The sequence below is a fragment of the Vombatus ursinus genome, unplaced genomic scaffold (assembly GCF_900497805.2).
Source record: "Vombatus ursinus unplaced genomic scaffold, bare-nosed wombat genome assembly UNPS02005236.1, whole genome shotgun sequence".
In the NCBI taxonomy this organism is placed as follows: domain Eukaryota; kingdom Metazoa; phylum Chordata; class Mammalia; order Diprotodontia; family Vombatidae; genus Vombatus; species Vombatus ursinus.
This window is the reverse complement of record NW_020945014.1, coordinates 9,286,057-9,313,066: the sequence shown is the minus strand read 5'-3', so window position 1 is coordinate 9,313,066 and position 27,010 is coordinate 9,286,057.

The window sequence follows — 27,010 nt, the reverse complement described above, 5'->3', positions numbered from 1 at the left end:
ATTTCTTGAACACACAAATGTAACACTTTCATTTAAGTCTATTCAAGTTTATCTTATTAGATTCAGCCCAATTTTCCAGCCTGTCAATATCTTTTTTTTCATCCTGACTGTCATTCACTATGTCAGATATCTGTTCTAGCTTTGTCTCATTTTCAAATTCAATAACCTTGCAAGCTATGTCTTTATCCAAATCATTGATCTCATCTGGACCCTCACAGTTATGTGATAAACTTTTTTTGTCTTGGTTAACTCTATCCTACTACTCTCATCAGCTGTTCCAAACTAGTTTCCAAATCTCAATCCTCTGACCTTTCTCTACCTTCCTAACTCTCAGAATTACTGTAATTATTACTTTGGGAAAATCACAGAGTCTTCTTCCACAAAGACACATTTCCCCCCTTATTCCAAAGCCCTTCTGTCCTCAAGCATCCTTTCCTCCTTTTTCTCTCTGAAAAAGCAAATCCCCTTCTCCTTGCCAAAACCAATTGTTCTACCTGTGATCCTAATCACATCCACTCAGGTCCTCTTTAGAAACTTGTTCCCCTCCCTTTTCTCTCCTCTTCAATGTCTTCCAATTTATTGGCTTCTGCTGCAGTGCCTAAAAATAGGTTTGGATCTAACCTATCCTTAGACAACTCACTTGACCCTGCCCTCCCCTCAAACTCACATCATGTATCTCTACTTTTATTCCTTGATATCATTTTCCATTTAAGGCACCAGTAATTTTCTAGTCCTCCAGGTTGGTAACACCAACACTTTTCTTAACTTTTCCATTTCCCTTACCTCTCATGTCCAACCAGTTCTGAAGTATTTTTTATTCTACCTCCAGAACATCTCTTAGATTTGCTCTTTTTTTTTCTTACCCACTCTTAGTCTTTTACCCTACTTCATACCTCCATAACTTTTCATCTGGACAACTGTGATAGCTTCCTAATTTAGATCTTTTCATCCTGTCTCTACTCTATTTAATTTATCCTCCACTCAGCTACCAAAATGATACCCTTCCTGGTGATTTTACTTCCATGTTCAAAACTTTCAAAGCCTCCCTAGTGCCTCTAGAGCAAAATATAAAATCCTCAAAATAGATTTTAAACATGTGCACAATATGACTCCTACCTAACTTACCAGATTCTTTTTCATATTACTGTTCTTCACATGCTCTCAATTATAATTAAACCAGCTACTGTTCCCAACTCCAGATTTGTCCAGGTGGGTTTTCATATTGTGAATGCACTTACTTTCTCCTCACCTCAACCTTGTAATTCTTTAAAATTGGAAGGGACTTTATTTTTTTTTAAGTAAATGGTATTTTATTTTTCAAATTACATGTAAAGACAATTTTCAATATTTTTTTTTATAATTTTGAGTTCCAAATTTTTCTCCCTCTCCTCAACTCTCCCCAAGACAGCAAACAATATGATATGGGTTATACATAATTCTTTGTTTTCTTAAAGGTGCCCCCTCACACATGAAATCCTTTTCTTGTCCCACCAATCATTGTTAGTACTCACTACCTAAAAAAAAAAAAACTACATGTGTATATGAGCATATGTATGTGTATATGCTCACATATGTGTATATGCACACATGTGTATATATGTATTTATATACAATTATATATGTATGTGTATATGTGTATATATGTATACATTAATGTATATGCATATATTCATATAGAGTTTATTCAATAGGTTTCAAAGCTATCCAAATTAATGAAGAATTTTTTTAAACTCAGTCTAGCAGCACTTCTTAAACTGTGGGTTGCGACCCCATATGGAGTTGCAACCCACAGTTTCAGAAGCACTGAAGGGGTAATGAGTGGAAAAAGTTTAAGAAGCCCTGGTCTAAAGCCTATGATTGATTTATTAAATTTATATGGTAGGCCTTATTCACATCTAGTAAATAATTCAGATGTGTTCTCTTCTGATTAACTTTATGACATTTTTTCCCCTCATGCCTCAAATGCATTCCATCTTCAGCTTAAACTTTTAGAAAACTTTTTCTTTCTTCACAGCTCCACCCAAGTGCCACCTCCTGCCTGAAGCTTTCTCTTAAGTGCACTCCACTCTTGAGCTATCAGTGTTCCATTTTTCTTCTAACTCTGAAATTCTGTGATGCTTTGATTTAAATCAAATTTTTTTAATACTTAAATGGGATTTTGGGGAGAAAATAGAGTAAAGCAAGGAAAAAAATATACTTTGAGTTAGACCACCTGGGTTTAAATAACAGCTCTACTTCTTGCTATTTGTATAACATTGGGTAATTCACATAACTCCTCTGAGCCTCAGTTTACTCCAGTGTAAAATCAGGGGATTGAAGAGTAGGTGAATGGTTGATAGAACTTATTTATAAGTTCTTTATTTATATATATGTGTTTGTGTGTGTATATATATGTATGTATATATATATGTATGTAATATATCTATCTATCTCTTATATGTACATAGTTGTAACATATTATCTTTCCCATTAGACCGTGAAATCTTTAAACTTGTGAATGAGGCAGTAATTTTGAGGCTTTCATAGGATCACAGAATTTTGGGAAGAAAAGAAGGAAATGAACATTTATTAAATGCTTACTATGCTAAATGTTTTCCAGTTATTAGGGGAGGTAGGTGGTGCCATTATCTCCATTTTATAGCTGAGGAAACTGAGTCAGACAGAGGTTAAGTGACTTGCCTAGGGTCATATAGCTAGTGAGTATCTGAGACCAGATTTGATCTCAGATCTTCCTGACTCCCTATTCACTGTATCACCTAGCTGTCTCAATTTTGGGTTTGGAAGGGGAACTTGGGTAGGGGTTGAAATAGATAAGTTCTTTCGAAGGTCACTTTTTACCCTGAGATTCTGGAATTTTATGTATATATGTGTTAAGAGCTCTTCTGGAGCGATTTGTACAGCATTCATATTGCTATTACATTTATTCAATTGTAACTACAACCATTTAAGAAAAAAAAACTTGAAAAAATACCCAAAGTAAAAAAAATGAAACATGTCCCAAACTGAATTCATCATAATGTCACTGAAACAAAAATAAATAAATAACTTATAAATATGTATTAGTATCTGGTACATCCTTTCTGTCAGCCATATGGAGAGGGATCCTAATTTCTTCCCTTTAAAACTTCAATTAACACAATAATTATAGTTAACTAAGATTAGACTTGTGTTTCATTCTACAAGAGAGCTTCAGGAACAATAGATACAATCTAATCTACAGAGAAGCAGATTCCTGCTCAGTGTACAATAGATAATCCTAACACTTAGAGGAATGTAACAATGGAATGGATCTTCTCAATAGGTAGCAAGTTTCCCATTGACAGGATCATTTTAGTAGAGTAGGCATGTCCACTTTGTAGGTGTGTTTTAAAGAAGTTTTATGCTTCAAGTATCCAGTTCCTTTAAATTATAAAATTAAAAGTAATAACAATAATAGAAATAACAATAATAATAAGTAACATTTATTTAGTGCTTTAAGATTCGGAAAGCTCTCTTCCAAATACCATGCCAATTTATCCTCACAACAACCCTGGGAAATAGGTGCTATTTTTATCTGCATTTTGTAGGAAACTGAGGCAGAAAGAGATTAAGTCACTTTCCCCTGGTCAGATAGCTAGTAAATGTCTGAGGCTGACTTTGAACTTGATTCTTGCTGAATTCAGGTCCAGTGTGTTTCTCAGCTACCTAGATTTTTCTTATTCTGGGGTTCATTCATTGGACAAGGAAAAATAATTATGTTTAGTCCTACCACATATATGTTTACATTCCCCTTTATCATTCCCTCTCAAAAGGATATTAATCAAAATAATTGATTCAGGGGTGTTAGATAGTTATTAAAAAATGAAAGATTGATGAGAAACTTGATAATCTCTGCTTTACTGTAACAAGCTTTTAATTTATAAAATGTGGTTCAATACACCTTTCTGAATTAATATAATAATAACTCACATTTATATTGAACTTTTTGCTTTATAAAGCATTTTCCTCAAAATAGCATGTAATACTATATACTATATAATAGCATCAATACCTCAAAGACTTGTTTTAAATGCCTTTAACTTGAGAATTTCCTCTATAAAGTAGAATATAATCCATATGTAACATTGTACGTAAATATTAGAGAATTGTGGCTAGCAGGGGCTGTGGCGGTTAAAGAATTTTTCCATAGTAACATAATTGATACATATCAGAGGCAGGGTTTGAAGCCAAGACTTTTGTAACTCCAAGTACTATGTCTATTTTGCCACTAGGCCTGTGTGAAAATATTATTTTATTTTATAAATGAGCAAACTAATGTATAAATGACACCTCAATCTGATGATTCTCAACTGAAATTCTGTTTAAACTTTTCATTGTCTTTCCCATGTGGGACTTGGAAGTGGAATCTTACTAAATAGGTCATAGGCTAACACTTAATGATGTCTTATAAATGGAGGCTGACCACAGGACTGGATTACATTTACAAACAGGTTAGTGTTGATGGAAGACTCTAAAATCAGCTAATAGCAGACCTCAATTAACTCCTGTCATTGTTCTTTCATTCATGAGGGAAAAAAAAGTTATATCATCAAAGTGTTTATCCTTTTATGATTGAGTTGGCAATCACAGAACGTAAAAAAAAAATCTGTGATCATTTTGGAAGGAAAGTAAGAAAATTATGAGAAGAAGCTCACAATTGATGTTTTGCTTGCCATGAAAATGTATATTGAACCCCATTGAATTATGACATTAGCCAGTATTTATAGTTTTGTAACTACATGTCACTAAAAATGTTAATCCATGCATCAAGTTGTCATTTCTACCTTACCATAGGAAAAGTTCTACTGAAGAAGGAGGTAGGGAGGAGAGGAAGAAACACTCTTAATGCCAGATGTCAAGATTTAAGGAAATTAAATAAATACATTTATATTCATTACCCCCCTGTTTTCCCATGCTGAATAACAAATAGGTACTTTCTAAGTATAATATGAGAGGACAGAAAGACAGAGAAAGAAAGCACCGTAACACATCAACTGTGACTTGCCAAAGGAACTTTTTCCCAACCTCTGGGACAGGTGGATTAATTTTTTCGTAGTATAAAAACTACATTAACATAAAATAGTAAATGTGCATGGCTTATGTTTAGTTTTCCCAAATGCCGACTGAAGATTTTCTCTTTTTGTCATGAGCTGATGATATCACAATTAATAAATTAATATGCTGCTCATTAACACCCCATAACAACCGTGATAGCTGTTAATGTGGCTACACTTTACAAGATGATTTTTGACCCTTTAAAGGTTGTGTTTCACTTGAGATTACATAAGGTTCTTTTCTTGACTTCCTGAGTACCACTACCTAAGCATTATGTGAAAAAGAGAGACTAAATTTAAGAATGTGCCTTCCAAGGAAAGCAAGACACTCAATGATTTGGTCCAATTGCTTTATTTACTCTAATCTATAAATATGCTCTTAGTTACTTTAGTCAATTTACTTAATAAAGAGAAGGGAAAGCCTCTACTCTGATTTCCACAGCACACAAAATTACCTAAACTCCCTGTGGTCTACAGTAGAAATACTCAGCCCAACATCTCATTAAAACTATCCTAAAATATTTCATAACACACAGGATGATGGAAACAATGGTAGTGGATCATATACAGGTCCAAGGATGAAGAGTTCTAGAAATCAGATTCAGATATATAGACAAAACGGGTATTGGTAGTGACAGTTAAGGACCTGATCCCACCAGGTCTGATGTCTGAAGAGGACACAATTGGTCTTCTCTATGGTCCAGAAAACCAGAGTTCACACTGTTATTTCTTTTCTAATTACAGTTTACTACAATGTAGACTTTACTGATTACAGTTTTGATTTAGCTTAGAATTAGCCTCCACTAAAGCATAGGCTGGTCTGTCATAATTAAGACTGGTAACCCAGGCCCAGCATGGCCTTCTTTTAAAAGGCTCTCAGTCAATCAAGTTGATATAATCAGTGGCTCAGGTTATTTATGTCAACATTTTAATGTATTTGTACCACATTGCAAGGTGACTATGAAGTATATAGTAAAATCTCAAGATAAAATAAATTTTGCTCTCCTCACCAGAATGAACATAATTTGGTTGAGTTAGGCAACAATGCTTATTAATACAAACATTTTTTATATACCCTTGGAGGGAGTACATTCATTACAGATTCAAAATGGAGTCCTTCAAATCAAGAGAGCTCCTATGCCAGATTATGCCAGTTATGGCAGATCAGTCTTGTAGAGTAATAAAAACATGTTCATTGGACTCTTCAGAGGGGAAGTGAATGTTCTAATTAACTCAGGCTTAAGTTGAAAATCCTTTATGAATCACTGATAAATGACAAGAAGAGAAATCAGAGATTATCTAGTCCCTATTACACAAACTCAAATCATCTGTGTCTCTTCAAGATTTTTCAGTTATTATTTGTTTGTTTATTTGTTTTTGCTCAATAATAGTGTAATGACAAAAAATCACAAAGCATAAAGATCTTGAAGATCATCTAACGGACCCCTTCATCTTTGATGGAGTAGATACATCAGTACCAACAAGTGACTTATCCAAAGTGTCAGAGCTAGTTGTTGGCAAAGCTTGGATAAACAAACAAAAAAATCAATCAAACAAAAATTGCTTTGCATTATATATTATATGGTTTGGCAACTTTCAGATTATAAATACCTCAAAACTTCTTATTGAGAAATTTTCTTTAAATACATGCCTCCACAAAAGAGTTTTCTTATCATTTGTTCCCTATGCCAATGAAATCACAAGTCTAGTGATTATATATCTATATCTATATCTATATCATCTATCTTATGGTTATATAGATAGGTACAGATACTCTTATTCCTTGCTTTTAATAAGCACATAGTAACCATAACAGATATTATCTCCTATGACTTGGGGTTTTCCAGAGTCTTGGTTTCATCATTTGGAACCTTAATTATCACAGATTAATGGAATTTTAGAGTTGTTCTTTATGAAGCCACACAATCTATTATTTACTTGAAACATGTATTCCTGTCCAGTGATTATCTATGCTGTATCATCTCCAGTAATTTAGAAGTCATTATTTACTGATAAAATGTATTACATTTTTATATGGATAAAAATGGCCAGGGGAGTTGGTTTTAAAACCAGATTATGGGTTAAGATTTCAGCTCTGTTACCTGTGTGACTTTGGGCTTCTCTGGGCCTTACTTTCTTTAAATGCAAAATGAGGATCTGAATTAAATTTTCTCTCACTTATCATCTATCTTTAAATCTATGATCCTATATATAACCTTATAACAAAAATAATAAAAGCTAACATTGCATAACACTTTTATGATTTTAAACATATTATCTGTTTGACCCTACTAAAATTTTTTTTAAATAGGTGCCACTGTGTTTGTGTGTGTGTATGTGTGTGTGTGTTTAATCATGCTTCTCATTTCTTTGTTATAGGGAAATCCCACTAAGAAATCTCCCTCTAACAGTATAGGTTGGAACTTGTTAAACTGTACCGGGGTGGGGAACCTGTGGCCTCGAGGCCACATGTGGCCTTCTAGGTCCTTTGGTGCAGCCTTTTGACTGAGTCCAGGTTTTACAGAACAAATCCTTTATTAAGGGGATTTGTTCTGTGAAGCTTGGATTCAGCCAAAGGGCCACACTTGAGGACCTAGAAGGCCACATGTGGCCTCGAGGCTATAGGTTCCCCACCTGCGAATATTCTTAGAGATTTGTCTGACTAATATGAAAATATGTTTTGCAAGACTTCAGTGCAGAAGGGGTTTCATATTACTTGCTTTCTCAATAGATGTGGGAAGAGGTGGAGGGAAGGGAAAATTTGGAGCTCAAAGTAAAAAAAAAAAAAACAAAAACAAAAAACGAATGTTATAAATGAATGATATGGGAGCCAAGATGGTGGAGTAGTGAAAGGACTCAGCTGAGTTCTCCCAACACTTCCCTCCAAACAACTTTAAAATAGTATCTCAAATTGAATTCTGGAGTGGCAGAGGCAACAAAAGGTCAGAGTGAGACAAAGACAGTCAAAGACAACATAGGAAGTTGGAAAGCGAGATCTGTACATGGGGTAAGAGGCTGGCCTGAACCTCACATGGATGAAACACCAATGGTGGGACTAGGTGGGGGACCGAAGCAGCAGCAGCTGTTCTCAAGTAGCTCAAGCTCTGAGCAGGAGCTCTCAAGCCAGATAAAGTAAAAGGATCTGGCAAGCGGTCAGAAAGAGATTATAGGATACCCCTGGATTATCACTGGGTGCAGGACCAGATGCTGTTGGCAACTCCATTGCCTATACCCACTTCTGGGTCATAGTTCAATGGTAGAGGGGTGTACTTTTGGTCAAGACAGGTTGGACTTCCTGAGGGACAGTATCACTTCTGGTCTCAAGGGATCAGAGACCCTGATGAACAGTATAGTTTCTGATTCCAGAGGAGAAGGGGCCCTGAGGAGCAGTATCAATTATAATCCCAAGGGATTATAGCCCTTTCTGGGTAAGGACCAGAGCACAGACCAAGAGAACAGTAACCACACTTCTCCCCATATCATACTACCTTGTAAACACTGAACACTTCCAAACCCTTAGAATTACCTCTGAAAACAGCAATGGGAAAAAGCCTAAAGCCTGGAACATTGACCCTCTTTAACCCTCCACAGCAAGAATAGAGCCCAATTTTAATATTAAGTTCAAAATCGAGAAATAGGGGTGGGGGGAATGAACAAAGAAACAAACAAACAAACAAAATCTTGACCATAAAAGCTGGTATGGTGACAGAGGAGATTAAGACACAAACTCAATGGCACACAATAATGTAAAAGCAAAGACTCAAATAAAATTGTGAGTTGGACATATGCCCCACAAGATTTCTTAGAAGACCTAAAAATGATTTCCAAAATTAAATAAGAGCGGTAGGGTAAAAAGTAGGTAAAGAAATGAAAACAAAGGAAGAAAATTATGAAAAAACATTTAACAGTTGGTAAAAGAGTCACAAAACATATTGAAGAAAATAATTCCTTAAACAACAGAATTGGTCAAATGGAAAAAAGAGGTATAAAAGCTGACTGAAGAAAATCATGCATCTAAAATTAGATTTGGGTAAGTGGAAGCTAATGACTCCATTAGACATTGAAAATAATGAAACAAAATCAAAATAATGAAAAAAAAATAGAAGAAAAAGTGAAATATCTCATAGAAAAAAAAAACTACTGACTTGGAAAATAAATCCAGGAGACATAATTTAAGAATTACTATCTGAAAACCCTGCTCAAAGAAAAAGTCTCGACATCACATTTCAATAAATTATCAAGGAAAACTGCCATGATATCCTAGAACTAGAAAAAGAAATAGAAATTGAGAAAATTCACTGATCATAAACTGAAGAAGATCCCAAAATGAAAATACCCAATAATATAACCAAATTCTAGACCTTTCAGGTCAATGAGAAAATACTTCAAGCAGTGAGAAGAAAACTATTCAAAAATCATGGAACCACAGTAGGGATCACACAAGCTTTAGCAACTACCACATTAAAGTCTTTGATAAATTCAAAGATCCAAGCTTTTGGGGTAAGAATTCAATATTTGACAAAAATTGCTAGGGTAACTGGAAAGCAGTTTGGCAAAAACTAGGCACAGACCTACATCTCACACCATAACAAAGATAAAGTTTAAATGGATATGTGGTTTAGATGTAAAGGGTAATATGATAAGTAAATTAGGAGAGCACACAAAAATGTATATTTCATATCTATGAATAAGAGAAGAGTTTAGGACCAAACAAGACATAGAGAAGATTATGGGAAGTAAAATAGAATATTTTGATTATATGACATGAAAAACCTTTTTAAACAAAATTGATGCAGTCAAAATTAGAAGGTAAATAGGAAACTGGGAGAAAAAAAACATGAAGCAAGTTTCTCTTATAAAGGCCTCTTTTTTTAAATGTATAGGAAACTGAGCTAAATTTAGAAAAATAAGAGCCATTCCCCAGTCGATAAATGGTCAAAGTATACGAACAGGCAGTTTTCAGAAGAAGAAATCAAGCTATCAATAGTCACATGAATAAATGCTCTAAATCATTACTGATTAAGGGGACAGTTAGGTGGTGCAGTAGATAGAGCTCTGGCCTTGGAGTCAGGAGGATCTGAGTTCAAATTCGACCTCAGACACATAACACTTACTAGCTGTCTGACTCTGGTCAAGTCACTTAACCCCATTGCCTAACCCCCCCCTAAAAAAATCTAACTAAATCATTACTGACTAGAAAAACGCAAATGAAAAAATTCTGCAATACCACCTCACACTTATCAGATTGGCTAACATTACAGAAAAGAGAAATGACAAATTTTGGAAGGGATGTGAAAAAATTGGGACACTAACGTACTATTGGTGAAGTTGTGATCTAGTTCAACTCTCCTGGAGAACAATATGAAACTATTCCCAGAGGGCTATAAAATTGTTCATGCCTTTTGACCAGCAATCCCACTACTAGGTCTGTTTCTCAAAGAAATCAAGGAATAAGGAAAAAGACCTATTTGTACAAAAATATTTATAGTAACTTTTTTTGGGGTGGCAAAGAATTAGAAATTGAGAGGATGTCCATCAATTGGAGAATGTCCAAGCAAGTTGTGGTATATGATTGAATGGAATACAATTATAAAATAAATAACTGGCAGGATGATTTCAGAAAAACCTGCGACAACTTAAAGGAATCATTCAAAGTGAAGTGATCAGAACCAGCAGAATAGTGTACAGAGTAATAACAATATTGTAACAATGATCACCTGTGAAAGACTTAGCTATTTTGATCAAGACAATGATCTAAGTCAATTTCAAAGGACTCATGGTGAAAGATGCTATCCACCTTCAGAGAGAAAATTGATAAACTCTGAATGCAGATTGAAGCATACTTTTTTTTTACTTTCTTTATTTTCATTGTTTTTAATCTCCCTTTTTTTTTGCAATGTGGCTAATATGGAAACGTGTTTTGCATGACTTCATGTGTATAATCAACATCAAATTGCTTGCCTTCTCAAGGAGGGGGGAAGGGCATGAGGGAAAGAGAATTTGGAATTTAATTTAAAAATTAAATTTTTAAATTTAAAAGATTTTTAATTTAATTTAACATAATTTAAAATTTAAATTTTTTTTAAAAAATTAAATTTTTTTAAAAAAATTAAATTTTTTGTCTTAAAAAACTATGTGTAATCAGGAAATACTAATGAAATAGATAAAAATATAAAATGAATGAATAGACAAATAAACAGGCAGATAAATAAATAATTAAAACCACAAAAGCATTTGCCTGGGACATTAAGATCTTATGTGACTTGCCTAGTGTCACTCAGCCAATATCTGTCAGAGATAAGACTTAAACCAAGATTAGTCTAACTCCAAGGCTGATTTTCTGTACATTACATCACAATGTCTCTCTTAGAGCTATGGTCACCTCAGTTTTACCAATGAAGGGACTAAGGTCCAGAGAAAGGAAATTATTTGCCAAAGATCACAGAGGAAGGAAGTGGTAGAGCCAGATTCGAACTCATTTTCTATGACTTCAAGTCCAGTACATATGACAAATCACAAATAAAAGGAACCATATGAATATGAGTCATTATTGTTACCAACAGAGATATAAAATTCTATTTGAAGAGATTTATTAACTAAAGCAATAATCTACCATCCTAGAAATTTTACCAATCCTTTATACAAATGGAAACACAGACCTGAAAACACAGACGCACATTCGTTCATAAATGTTGGCAATGCTCTCTTTACAACTAGGATGGTTTAGTGGCAACAGCATTTGATTAGGAGTCAGGAGAACTGGGTTCAAGTCTCTACCTTTTACCCCTCCTCACAGCCATGTGACCCTACTTTGAGCCTTGGTTTCCTCAACTGTAACATGAATGATTTGGTCTAAATTTTTATAGATGGAGCATAGGTGTCAAATATGTAGCCATGGTCTACAGTACCTCCGAGTGTGCTGGAACCACATTAAAATATAATTAGAAAATATTAACAGAATAAATAAAAATATAGTTATGTATAATATATAGAGTTTAACTGAGTCAGAAAGATAAGTTGCAGCCCTGTTCCACTCACTAGTTGGGTGACCATAAGAAAATCACTTAACCTCTTCCAGTATCCTCGTTTGTAAAATGTTAATAATAATATCACTAACTTACAGGGTTTAAAAAAAGATACATATATGTATATATACATATATTCACATATGTACATGTATGTATATGTGTATATATGCATGTATACACACATACATATTTGTGTCTAATTGTAGCCCTCTCTAAGGAGGGGGGCTGGAGGAAAGGGAAGAAAAAAAAGAAAGTTGCATGATAATGTTAGAAAATATTTAAAAGGAATAGCAAATTGTACATAATAGATTTGCAGTTTCATGTGTTATCATCTTTTTTTTCTATTCTATTATGTTATGGAAATGTTTGTTTTATTCCTTAAGTTCAGAATGAAATAAATAAAATTTAAAAATAGAAAAGAAAATTACATGTGGAATTTGCTCCTTAGTTATAAAGAAAAGCAAACTGTATATGATAGAGACCTGAAGTTTCACGTTAATCTTTTTTTTTTTTTCTATTCTACTATGAATATCAAAACGCCTTTTCTGTTTGGTGTTTGCTGAGTTTAGAATTTGAAAAAGAAAAAAAAAATAAAGCCTACTCAATTCATACTGAAAAAAAATAGATGAAACATTATATGCTAAATTCAACTCTTTCACACCCCCTCCTCAACCTTATTGTAGTTAAGAGAGGCAGCCTAGGCTATGAAAGAGATAGAGAACTGGATCTGGAATCAGGAACACTTGAATTCAAATCTGGCCTGAGACAGATGTGATCCTAGACAAGTCACTGTGTGACTAAGTCTCAGTAAAATTGGAATAATAATAGTACCTACTTCCAAGGAGATTGCTGTATAGTTACAGTGAGATAATATTTGTAAATATTTTGTAAATTTTAAAATACTTTACTAATGCTATCATCATCATCATCATCATAGCGTTACACAAATGTTAACTATTATTTCTATTGTTTTAAGTTCATTTTGAGGTCTAGACACTATAAATCCTAAATCTGCTATAAACATCTCTGAGTCCCCCTTATTCATTTGTAAAAAATCGAGAGTTTGGATTACATGCTAACTCACCCTTAAGCTTCAGCCTTCTCTGATATTATTCTGAGAATGGTTCCTTATCCTGAACAATGGTGAGTGTGCATATTTTGAAGGAGATGAAAATCTCTCCATTATATGAAAAACTTGGAGGTCTCTTTGGAAATCGTTTGAGTATGTGATGGAAACCTCTTCCCTTAAAGGACCTCATTTTATTGGCCCTTTTGATTAACAACAATAAAAAACAAATGCTAATAAATATTGTTCAAATGTGGTTCAAAAATCACTTTATTTTAAATTTGTAGTTTCCCTTATTGATTCTGAGAGAATTAACTTCCTCTAATCCCAGTTTACCTCATGTTTGTGGTGGGAAAGGATCTTCAGACTAGATACTTGTGTTTCAATGGCCTTTCTCTACACTGGCATAGAACACTAGACTTTAGCTATGCTCACCTGAGTAGGATGTTGTTTAGCTCTTTTCCTAATTCTTAGGGGAAACAATTAACTTGGTGAAGTTCATAGCTATCTTACATAAAGACTAACAAACACATTCACAGTATTCTTATGTCAGTATGATTGAAACAGATTTAATCTCATTCCTGCAGTTACTTTTCTTGTTCCATTAATATAATAAGTTGCTTCAATTATATGACTCTACAGCAGTTCATTGTAGATTGATTAATTCAGCATTGATTTTAGTTTGTTATTACAATTATTAATGTAGAAGTCATTAAGCTATTGCTCATCATGCCAGGTCAATTATTTTGACTAAACTGATGTGGTAGCCATGGACTGGTAACTGATATATCAATAATTGTGATTATAGATTGATGGTAATTGTAATAGTAATAGTAAACTAAAATCAATTCTACATTCATGAACCAATATTTAATTGTAGTAGCTATCTTATGTTAATGGAACAACCTAGTAATGGAAAGAGTAAGCTAATATCTAATTTAATTTCTGTCTATTAGATAGTATGGTATGGTAGAAAGTACATAGGAGTAGAAGTTAAAGGACCCAAGTCCTTGCTGGAGCTTTGCTACTACTTTGCTAACTAACTGTATGACCTTGTGCCAATTACTTTCCACCTCTGGATCTCATATATTCCTAATAAAAGGAGGTTGTTGGATTAAATGATCTTTACATTTTCTTCTACCTGTGGCATTCTCTGATTTCAAAAGTATTGCTTATTTCTTTCAGTGTCTGTAAAATTCATTTTTGAGACTACCTCTGAATAGAAGAAAAGGTGCTGACAAAACAAGAGACAGAGGAACTATAGACTATAAAACTGATCGTTTTGATTTTTTAAAATTTTAAAAGATTTTACCCCTTCTTTCCCTTTGATGATGGCTGGGGAGTGGACATCAAAGCTGCACCAACCTCCTTCTACACAGAGAAATTCACATTTCATTGGCCCTAGTTTCCTCCCCAAAAGACTTGTGAGGGGGGCCCTTAGCCAAATACTGGGAGTTTGCTTCAAGCAGGCTTGGTGCACACTGGGGCATCCTGCCTGTGTCCCCTGTGTTCCTTGGTTAGTTAGTTCAGTACTATTGCAAGAGAAAGGCTGCAGTCCCAACCAGAGAAAAATTCTTCCTTTTGGTTTTCCTTGGCACTGGGAAAAGAAAGGTATGTGTTAGAAATGAGTTCTATTGCAAGCCTATGGATAAATTCGTGCAAACCTGTAAGAGTGTGATGGGCAGTGGGTAAAGGGGTACTGAGTAAGCATATTGGAGCTCAAGGATCAGTCTTCTCAGTTGTTAGTTCTTTTGGTGTCCTAGACGGTGGAGACAAGTTTGCTTTTATCTATTTTTGAGAGATCTGAGAGACCATTAGGATTGGAGAAAATGTCTAGTCTTCCAATTGATTGGTCATATGAACTAGAAGTCTGTGAATTATTCTTTAATACACACACACACACACACACATATATAAATGTATGTATGTATGTATTTATATATATACATACATACATATATAGCTTTCAACATTCTGAGTTCCAAATTTTTTTCCCTTCCTCCCTCCCTCCCCCCCAAGATGGCAAGCAATGTGATATAGACTATATATGTACAATCATATTAAACATATTCATAAATTACCCTTGCTGTGATTGCTGATGTCCTTTCTAATTTTTGCTAATGATTCATTTAATAATGAATTAAAGAATCCAATCAAGGGTCAACTGGCAATTTCTATTACTCTCCTCCATAATTTTTGTAAGATCACTGAAGGCAACTCAGTAGTCATATCTATTAAGTTCTTTCTGTATTCTGTGATTTATAACAGTTTGTCTAGGTCTCATGTCTTGAACACATTAATGGAATCTAAGTAGTGAGTACTTTGTTACTGGAGGTGCTTAAGCAGACACTAGGAAACTTTGCAGGGGATGTTGCATACAGAATTCATGAATTGGGTAAGAGATGGGGCAGCTAGGTGGCACAGTGGATAGAGCTCCAGCCTTGGAGTAAGGAGGACCTGAGTTCAAATTCGGCCTTAGACTCTTGACACTTACTTAGCTGTGTGACCCTGGGCAAGTCACTTAACCCCAATTGCCCCACCAAAAAAAAAAGAGATGAACCAGATTGTTTCTAATCTATTTTCCAACTTGAACATTCTATGATTTTAAGATTCTATGACCCTTAAGACTTTTCATTGAGGTAGCCTGATGTGTGTGTGTATGTGTGTGCATGTGTGTGTATGTGTGCACGTGTGTGTATTCTGGCTTCAAAAGAAAAAGATCTACATGAATTATCTGCCTTTTACACATACTGGTTGTGAGACTTTGGTCAAGTTTCAACTTTTCACACGCATAGCTTATAGACCGTACGTGGCCTACCTCCTGAGTGTAGCCAGAACCAGATTAAAATATAATTGGGAAATATTTTATCAAATAATAAAAATATAATAAAACCTAGATAATTTACATTTTCAAACCAAAGTCTGTATGCAGCCTGAGGGGATCCCCATGTATGGTTTAGTGGCCCCTATTTCTTGATGAGAGAGAAATGCTATCTAGAGAGTTGGGAGAAGGTGCAATGTATCAGAAGTTTGAGAAAAGGGAGGGGCAATCAGAACCCTGAGTTCATGTAATGGTTGTAAATGTATAGACTTCCATAGTTACTGAGAAACATATCTGTGACTAAACATTAGTTCATAGAAAATTTTCTTTTGTTTTGTTAAATGCATTACATATTCAGTGTGAATTAGTCATGTGAAATGTAAATAATAAAGGACAGCCTCATAATAAGGTGCCTTATTAGAGACATACTATTCAGGATAAAGGAGAAAATGTCACTTTTTTCCCTTTGATCATTCTACACATGCAGTATTATTTTCATTTCTTGATGCATTTGAGAAGTGGCATTTACAAAATGACTGGAAGAGAGATGGGTGCTCAGGATGGGAAGGGGACTGCAAATAGTGGCATGTAAAGTTCTCTATAGAAACTAGAAATGTTCAAACTAGAGAAGAGATGAGTTGAGATAGGGGTAGGAATGCAACTTATGTTCAATTGTTTGAAATGTTTTCTTATGAAAGAAGGATTTAGGTTCTAGTGGCATTGTAAGCCTGGCATATCCAAAACTGAACTCACTATCTTCCCTTTAAAACTGTCCTTTCTGCCAGCTTTTCCATTTCTGTTGATATCAACATCATCCCCACCCCCCACTTCCACTGTTCCCCACCAATGACATTTGGGTGACTTTGGCCTTTCTCTGAAATAGTCAGAAAAAAATATCCTAATATTGAAACGTACAATATTTACAGTTTATCTTTTCAAAAAAATTATTTTTAAAAGTTTTATTGCTGTGTTTTGATCTTGTCCCATGGTCATTTCTCCTCAACACCCTATCCATTGGCCCTAGTTCCCCCAAAATGAATCCTTCCATGTAAAAAAAAATATAGCAAACCTACAGAGAAACCACATCTGCCAGGATATACTAAATTACAAATCCAGTCCCTTACATCTCCACTGAAAGGTGAGAAGTATTTTTCATTATCATTTCCCCAGGATTGACACTATTTGATAAGACAGTACTATTTATCAGAAAGAGCACTGGAGTTGTAGCCTAAGAAAGTCCTGTGTCCAAATGCTGATTGTTGATACTTCCTGGTTACTTAACCTCTCTGCACTTTGGGCTCCGTAAAATGACTATAATAGCACTCAATGCTAACTACACCCAGAAGGTTGTTGTGAAGATAAGGCATTTTGCAAACTCTAAAGTATTATATAAATTCTACCATTTTTATTACCCATATCACAGGGTTGCTAATAAAGAGAGCAATTTGTAAACTACAGAGCATTGTTGAAATGGGAGACAATGTTGTTTTGTGCTGCTAGCACACAGGTGGAACTGAGCCAGAATCATACCAAACTGCCAATTGGAGGAATAAGAATTATTATTATGATTGGGTTGGATTTATAGTGAGCATACTGCCAGCATCTGAAAATATAAGGAATTGAAAATACAAACAGCTAATGAATGCCATGAATTGATGCAGACGTGTGTGTCTTTCCAGACTTACAAAACTCAGATGCAGTTATCAATTGTCTTGCTTCAAAAAATGGTGAATTGAAGCCCATTAAAAGATAACCCAGTCCATCCTTTTGGAGACCTTCCTACTAATGGCCTTATTGTCATGGCCTACAGGTCACTTCATTTGCTTCCAAATGCATCAACAATGATTTCATCTGGCCTAAGAAGGCCTTTTCAAGAAAATAGAAAAGGCTGGCATGTCTAACTTCATGCTTGTGTGAACTTGTTAGCACCTTTTTTATTGGAGAAACTCATTTGGTTGAAACGAAAAAGATGAGGCTCGATAAAGTATAGTGTTAGGATAAGTAAATTGAAGCTATTATATTTTCCATTCTCTCTGCATCCTCCCAGCAATAATAGAGCCCTGACCTCTAAAATTGGGGGTCTTGTTGCTTGCTTGCACGCATTACTGTTGTGAGCTTTTCCTCATCGATCCTATTTGGGAAGGAAACTTAAAAAAGCTTTCTAATAAGGTTTTGAGTCAATATTTTGGTATATATTGATTTAATTTGCTTTTCTTTCCATTCTGATCTCTCATCCTTTGGGATTTATATACTTGTTTATCTTAGAAAAATATTTATTTTGTTATTATTTTTATAGGCTGCATTTCCCTCAAATCATCAAACTTGCATTAACGAACTTAGTATTTTCCCCTATTTTTGTTTCCTCCACTTTCTATCTGCATCATAATTTAAACATTATCCTATTGAGGATGTCCATCCTAGAAATGCGGGTGTCATGGAAAGAACAATGGACTTCTAATTCTAACTCTAATTCTCAAATCACCTACTCAGACACTTGGCTATCTTGGCTGAGTCGCTATAATGTCACTTTTTGGGATTCTTCATTTGGAAATGGGAATAATAATTCTTGCTCATCCCACCATGCAATAGAACAAATTATAGAATGCATATGACAATGTACTATAACTATAAATCACACGTATAAAAAATAGGTCACCTAGATCAACTAATTATATTAATTATAGAAACAACATAGCATTGTGGATAGAAATATGGTTATCAGAGCCAGGAAGATTTGACTTCATGTTTCACCTGACACTTACTGGCTATGTAACCATTTAATTTCTCATTGCTTTCTAAATCTTTCTAAAATTATAAATTCCATGAGAGGGGTTGACCTACATTGGTAGATGAAGTTTCCTCATCTTAGACTGCCTTATACCAGTGAAATCATAGGTCATGTTCCTATCCCTAAAATTAATTATAATAACATAATAGAGAAGAAAAAAATGTTTTACCTTTAATTCAATTCAGCAAAACACTTTAATAAGGGTCTTCTCCTGTGCAAATCACTGGTAGATGCTGTTGATGCAAAGTTTGCCTATACATAAAGAAAATTTGAAAAGATTAAAATACAATATTGATATAATTCCAAAGCCATGCTATTAATTAGTAGACCCGTCTGTATTAACTCCCCCTCTCATGTGACTGGAATAATCATAGTAATTATGAAGCCATGAATATAATTATAGTTAATGCCCTCACCCTCCCTATCATTATCTTAAGCACAATCATTCCTTGTTCCTTAGACATCTCTTTCAGCCCAATATTGAAACCCAAAATATGGGAATGACTTAAATGCCTGTAAATCATGAGAATGTTTTCATGCATTATTGATTCTCTATTGTCAGTTACTACTTCATTATGTTTGGGGAGTTTATTATTTATAATAGCAACTGAGCTTCTTAGCAAGGTTAGCACAAATCAAGCCTGTTCTTCTCCAACTAGCTGTCACCCTTCTTTATGACCATTCAGGGAGTTTACATGATCATACCCCATTCTCAAAACTAAATTTAAAGTATATCACAAATAAACCTCCAGAATGTCAAATAAACCAAATACAATTCGCATTGAGAATGTGTTCCATAGGCTTTAAACCTGGCTTCTTTGGGGGTTGCTAGTCAGATATGGATACCTCACTGGAGCACCCTGCCAAATGGTGGCCTTGAACTGGCACAACTTTTCACTCAACAACTTGTCTCTGCAGTGAGCTCACTTACAAAATCTCTTCAAGGATGTTTTAAATTTCATTGTTTGATTTTTTTCCCCTTTTATTTTGTCTTATTTTTGTACAGGCTTCTTGGTAACAGTTTTCCTCCTTTTTCATCTGCTTTGCTTGGCTCAGTCCTCTCTACTTTTTATCAGACTCATGCTCACTCTATTTAATTTCCTTTTTTGTTTAATTGTCCCCCTTGATATGATGCAAATCAAATCCCTTTTCTTTTCCATGAGAAACCAATGCCTATATAGTATAGTGACTCGAGGACTGGCCTTGGAGACAGACCCATCTAGAATAGTCCCATACATACCGATACATACATACATACTGGTTATTTGATACATACTGGTTATTTGATGCTGGGAAGTCACATAATCTGTCAGAATTCCATCCCAGCAACCTTAATTCCAGCTTTTGATTCATCCAGTCTGGTATTTCTCATGATATACCCTGCACATAAATTAAATAAATAAGGTGAAAATATACAGCCTTGTTGTACTCCTTTTCTAATCTTAAACGAACCAGTTGTCCCATGTTGGTTCTAACTGTTGTTTCTTGGCCTGCATACATGTTCCTCAGGAGACAAGTAAGATGATCTGGTATTTCCATCTTTTTGAGGACTTCCCACATTTTGTTGTGATCCACATAGTCAAAGACTTGAGTGCAGTCAATAAGGCAGAAGTAGATTTTTATTTTTCTAGAACTCCTTTGCTTTCTTCATAAGCCAGCAAATAATGGCAATTTGGTTTCTAGTTCCTCTGACTCTGAAAATCAGCCTGCTTTTCTGCTAATTCTTGGATCACATATTGCTGAAACCTAATTTGCAGAATCTTAAGCATAACCTTGCTGGTATATGAAATGAGCACATTTGTTCAGTAATTTGAACATTCTTTGGCATAGTCTTGGTACATAAACTTTTTTTCTTTTTTAGGCAATTGGGGTTAAGTGACTTACCCAAGGTCACACAGCTAGTAAGGGTCAAGTGTTTGGGTCAAGTGTTTGCTCTAAGGCCAGATTTGAACTCAGATACTCCTGACTTCAGGGCCGGTGTCTATCCACTGCGCCTCCTAGCTGCCCCTGACATAAACTGTTCTTTTCCAATGTTGTGACCACTGTTGAATTTTCCAAATTTGCAGGCATATTGAGTATAACTCTTTAATATCATTATCTTTTAGGGTTTTAAATAGTTCAGCTGGACACAGCATTTGGTTCTGCTGTCAATCCATTGCAAAGTAGGATCAAGCAGATTACTTAGAGCCACACTAATGAAATGCCTCTGTGTTTGGCTGCTAGGAAACTCTAATTTGAACTATGGTATCTAGATCTCTGGTATCTCACTTCTCAGCCTTTCAAAATTCACAGGGTGGCAGCCATCTCCATTTAAAAAAAAAGCCTAAAACTGTAAAGAAGAGACAAGAGAGGCAGAAGCCACAGACACACCATGTTCACATAGTTTCTTGGTGATCTCTCCCAGGTTGGGGAAAGCCAAAGAACCTTGCTCCACTCAGATACCTACAACAGCTTATATTTCATACTTGAATGTGTGCATTCAAGAAACAGAGGGATTTTGGATTAATACTCTATATAAGGCTTTCCCTTTGTCATATGGTAAAAGGATAAGAAACAGTCATCAAATACTCACCTAAACTCTGAAATCCACACAAGGGATTGCATCAGTCAGGTAAAACACACTGGGTTTGCTAATGAGAAATGGGTTAGTCCTTCATTACAGCAGAATGGTGATTACACTAGAGATATATTCATATGATAATCCTTTGAAGGCTTTTGTGAAGTTTATCCTGGAAAGCAACCCAAAAGGTGACTCTACATATGGACATCACCAGATGGTCAATATTGAAATCAGATTGATTATATACTTAGCAACCAAAGGTAGAGAAATACAGTCAGTTAAAACAAATCTTGCCACCTTGTCTGTATAGTCTAAGCTATAGGTTTTCCAGTAGTAATGTGTATGACTGTGAGAGCTGGACTATAAGGAAAGCTGAGCATTGCAGAATTGACACTTTTGAACTGTGGTGCTGGAGAAGATTTTTGAGAGTACCTTGGACAGCAAGGAGATCAAATCAGTCAATACTTAGAGAAAGTAATTTAGGCTGTTCACTGAAAGGTCAAATACTGAAGATGAAGCTCAAATACTTTGGCCACATAATGAGAAGATAGAATTTATTGGAAAAGACCTTGACTTGGGGAAAGATTGAATGCAAAAGGAGAAGGGGATGGCTGAGAATGAGATGAATTTAAATGTTTGACTGTGGTCCAATGCTATCTAAAATTGCTATTAAAGCATGTTGCCATTTATAATATTTATAGTACAATCCAATTGAGAAAAGAGAAGTTAATCCAAAAGTGAAAGAAAATATCCCTCATCTTAGGCTGAGATTTGGGGGTGGGAAGCATTGGATTCCTGAAATTTTAGTAATCTTCAAATTACTCATATCCTAGACTCCCTGTGAACTTGGAGAGACTTTACAAGGAAATAAGCCAGTAGCCATGAAAGCCGAGAGGATGGCATGTTTGTTCAGGTAATAATATATCCTCCACATAACACCTAATCAATGACCCACTGGAATAGAGTCTAGATCTTTTCTAGTTATTTACTGGTGGTTAGACCTGCTTGCTTGGTAGAAGAATTACTCTGATAAATTCAAGATCAGTTTAGTTTGCTCATCATGGGTTTCCAAGAGGCCGTATGGCATAGCGGCCCCAGAGCAAGTAGACACACATTCAAGGGTGCCTTCTAACACATACTATCTGTGTGAGTCTAGGCAGGTTATTTTATCCCTGAATGCCTCAGCAAACTTCCGTAAGTCATAGAAGTAATTCGTAGAGTGACTTTGCCTCTAGTGACTAGTATAGGGAGTTCCCTGTATGAGTGAAATCACAGGTTCAGACAAAATCAAAGTGTTGTTTGAGGCAGTCATAAAATCAATACATCAGAACATGAATCCACTTTAAAACATCCTCACAAGTGGTCTTACAGCTTCCATGTAATTGTCTCCATGGATAGGTGATTCATGACTTTCTGCTGTGACACTCTGAGAAAACTCAAGCATAGTGAAGTAGACTTGTGACTGTGAGGCATTGGTTAAAATCCAGATTCATGTTGCCTCTCTATGTGCCTATAAACATGCCATGCAACTCCTCAAAGTTTGCTTTTCTCATCAGTAAAATGGTGCTTAAAATACATATAGTGCATAACTCACAGGATTGTTATAAGGACTGTACTCTTTTAGTCTATCAACAAGCAAAAGGCCTACTGTGTACTAGCTCCACCAATGACTTATTTTGTCTTTGTTGATGTTCAGTTTTCAATCATGTCCAACTCTTCATGAACCCATCTGGAGTTTTCTTGACAAAGATAATGAAGTGGTTTGCCATTTCCTTCTCCAGCTCATTTTACAGATGAGGAAACTGAAGCAAGCAGGGTTAAATGACTTGCCCAGGGTCACACAGCTAGGAAGTATCTGAGGCCGGATTTGAACTCAGGAAGATGAGTCTTCCTGACTCCAGGCCTAGTGCTCTACCCACTGTGCTCACATGATGATCAGAAGAAGACATGCAAGGACACTCTCAAAGTTTCTCTTAAGAATTTTGGAGTTAATTTTGTGACATGGGAGACACTGGCACAAGACCACCCAGTATGGTGTGCTTTCACTAGAGAAGGTGCTATGCTCTATGAGCAAAGTGGAATGCAAGATGCTCACATTTAGAGAATTCATCCCAAGTGTTCACATGGACTACTTACGCCCAGTCTGTGGTAGAGCATTCTCAGCCTACATCGGTCTGATCAGCCACAGTCAGACTCATAGTAACTTGACTTTAACAGATTAATGTCATTTTGGTCCTCTTTGAGAACGGACAACCAACCAACCAACCATGTACCAGTCACTGTGCAAGGTATAAAAAAAAAAAAAGACAAAAATGAGTGATAGAATTCAAGGAGTTTACCTTCTTTCAAGAAAAATAATAATATAAATAAGTGTAAGCAAATACCAGGCAGTTTTTAAGGTGGAAGTCACTGCCAGTGGGGGAGTGGCAAGTAAAGGCCTCACGTAAGATGTAATACGTGAGTTAAGCTTTAAGAGGCTGAGGTGAATGCATCCCAGGAATGGAAGACAATTCATGCAAAGGCATGTAAAGAGTGTATAGAGAGAGTAACAAAAAGGTCAGTTTGGCCATGTGTCAAGTGCACAAAGGGGAATAATGCCCCTAGCAATCCCAGGTCCAGACCAAATCAAAGAGTTGTTAAAGGCAGTCATGGGGCTGGAAAGATCATTAGGAACCAGGTGCTGAAGGGTTTTAAATACTAAACAGAAGAGTTTGTATTTTCCTTAGAGGCAACAGAGAGCTAATGGAGTTCTTCAAATGGAAAGTGTCATGGTCAGACCTGTGAATTTTCAGACCTTAAATCATCATATTAATGGAAGTTATTTCCATTGTAAAATAAACAAACAAAAAAATCCAACCTTTTCTACTGAGATGAAATCTGTTTGCCTCTCTATAACTTTCATCTATTGTTCCCACTTAAACTCTTTGGGGAAAAGAAAGAATCAAGTCCTTCTTTCCCAAGACAGCTTCAAACATGCTGACAGTTGTCTTCTCCTTCCTGTACCTGCTTATGAACTAAATTATCTAGTTCCTTCAAGCTGAGACTATTCATGGCCAATCTCTAATAGTGTTAGCATGATGACATGGAAGCTAACTTAAAAAAAAAAAGTTTACAAACCATCTTTGGAAGCCATGGCTAGCAAATGGGTACTGGACTGGAAGAGCAACTGATCTCACTCAGTCTGACAGTTCTCATGTTAAACTGGCAACTGCTTTGATGAAAGGCTCCAGGGAGGCAAAGACAGATTCAATACTTGAAAACTCCACAGATGCTTTTACACAGCTGGGGAATTCATAACAAAGTCATTGAGAGCCTGGCCTAAGCATACAAACCATCTGGATGCTGGCTTTGTCCCTCTTTAACTCACCACACCTGCTGTCTTATCTCTTATAGACAATGCCTTGCTACCTCCTGAGCATTTTCCACTTTCCAAATGCTTTCATATGAAGGTGAGTAGAGCAGTATTTGGAGGAAGGAGAATTCTCTGAGGGCTTCAGTGGTCAGAGAAGGCTTCCTGGAAAAGATGGAAATGGAGCTGTCCCCTAGGAGACAAGAAAGAGGGTCCTGAAAAGAGCGTTGTGTTTGCCAGCCTTAAATCTTGTCTCTGACTCTTCCTAGCTGTGGATACAAACTCCCTGGGCTGCTGTTAATTCTTCCATTCCTAACCCTAAAAGATGGTGTGAGGAATATGATTTGTTACCTTAAAGCATTATATAAAGTAAACATGAGCTGGAGGGTACTTCAACAAATGGGTAATCTAGGTATTAAGGAAAGAAAGAGAGGTAGAAATGTACAGGAAAAGAAATTACAAGAGAACAAGAAAACCGACTTGAATGAAAAGAGGGTTCATGAAAAAAATAGGAAGAGTAAGCATGAAGAGAGAGACAGACTGGGCTAGACAGTGGGAAAAACTATGAATAGCAAGAAAGTAAATGGGGGTGGGGAAATTTGAATAGCCTAAAAGTAAATGAGGGCAAGGGAACAGTACATAAGCATTCTACTACTCATGCAAATTTTTTAGGGCCAAATGTGTCAGGAAAAGCATTGAGTTGGAAATCAGCAAGTCTAAATTTGGACTCTGTCTCTGCTGCTTAATAACTATGTGACCTAGGGTAAGTCACAAAATTACTTTTAGCCTGTTTCATAGTTTGTAAATTGAGGATAGGCATTTAGGTGGTGCAGTGGATAGAGCACTGGGCTTAGAATTACAAAGACTCATCCTACTGAGTTCAAATCTTGTGTCAGACACTTATCAGCTGTGTGACCCTCGGCAAGTCATTTAATCCCATTTGCCTCAGTTTTCACATCTGTAAAATGAGATGGAGAAGGAAATGGTAAACCACTCTAGGATCTTTGCCAAGAAAACTCCAAAAATGGGGCCACAAATAGTCAGATACCACTGAAAAATGACTAACCAACAATATGCATATAAATGTAAGGTATTGTTATACACATAAATACACACACATACATATGTGAGAGAGAGAGAGAGAGAGAATATGCGGCCACTAACAAGAATCAGATAATGTATTTTAAGGTAATACTTGAGCTGAAATAGTGGGAAAGCTTAAGGAGATAGCAGGATCAAATGAAGGTTGTTGGTTATTATTTGCTTATTGTTGTTTTATTTGTTCATTTTGGATAGAGTTGCCTAGTGCATCAGTATCATTTTTATCATCATCATCATCATCACATAACCACCAACAGAGCACTGAAAGTCACAGTTCCAACTAAGATTATGAAGTCAAAGCTAGAATCTAATGTCCCAAACAAACCAGGCATCTATTTCAAATTTTAGTCAGCACTTACTCTCTTGAGAAATAAAGACATGAGTGGGGATATACTTGGCTAATAAAGTAGTAATAATGCCCATAACTATTCATTACTCTTATCTTGCGTATATCAGTTGAAGGCACTTGTTCTCTATCCATTAGCTCCTGACAACAGTGTTGGAATCATTATTTACACAGTTATGAAAACATTTCTCTCTATTGTTGAGTAGGTCTATTTTGCACTGGGCTCTTTAGATCATCTTTTCTCATCTGCCACTGCTTGACTTAATGAAGAAATCCATTCTCCAGTCTGATAGATTGCACAGTAATTTTATTATTTTTTTTTCTTTTTCCTCTTTGAGTCATGGGAAGCATGAATGTCAGGATTTTATTGCTTAAACAGCAATGTATGCAATGAGGCCAGAAGGTTTTGTTTTCTCACTGGTTGTAGCTTCAGGAATGGAAGCAGAGAAATGTAGAACTGCAAAGTGGCTACAAAACATAGAACATTACAGCATCGATCACTGAATCCTGGGGACTTGCAAAATGGAATATTAGAACCTGAAATGTTCAAACTCTGGAACTATAGAGGACCTTATTAACTATGTGAGGGATCTTGCTTGACAGTCAGCTAATAAATGCTTCAGAGAATAGAGCACTGGACACCGACCAGAGTTCAAATCTGGCTTCAGACACTAACTAAATGTGTGACCCTTATCCATGGTCTGCCTCCGTTTTCTCATCTGTAAATTGGAAATATTTGTAATAATCATAATAATCTGTAAAATGGGCAGCTAGATGGTGCAGTGGATGGAGTGGCAGGCCTGTAGTCAAGAAGACTCATCTTCCTGATTTCAAATCTGGCCTCCGACACTTACTAGTTGTGTGACACTGGGCAAGTCA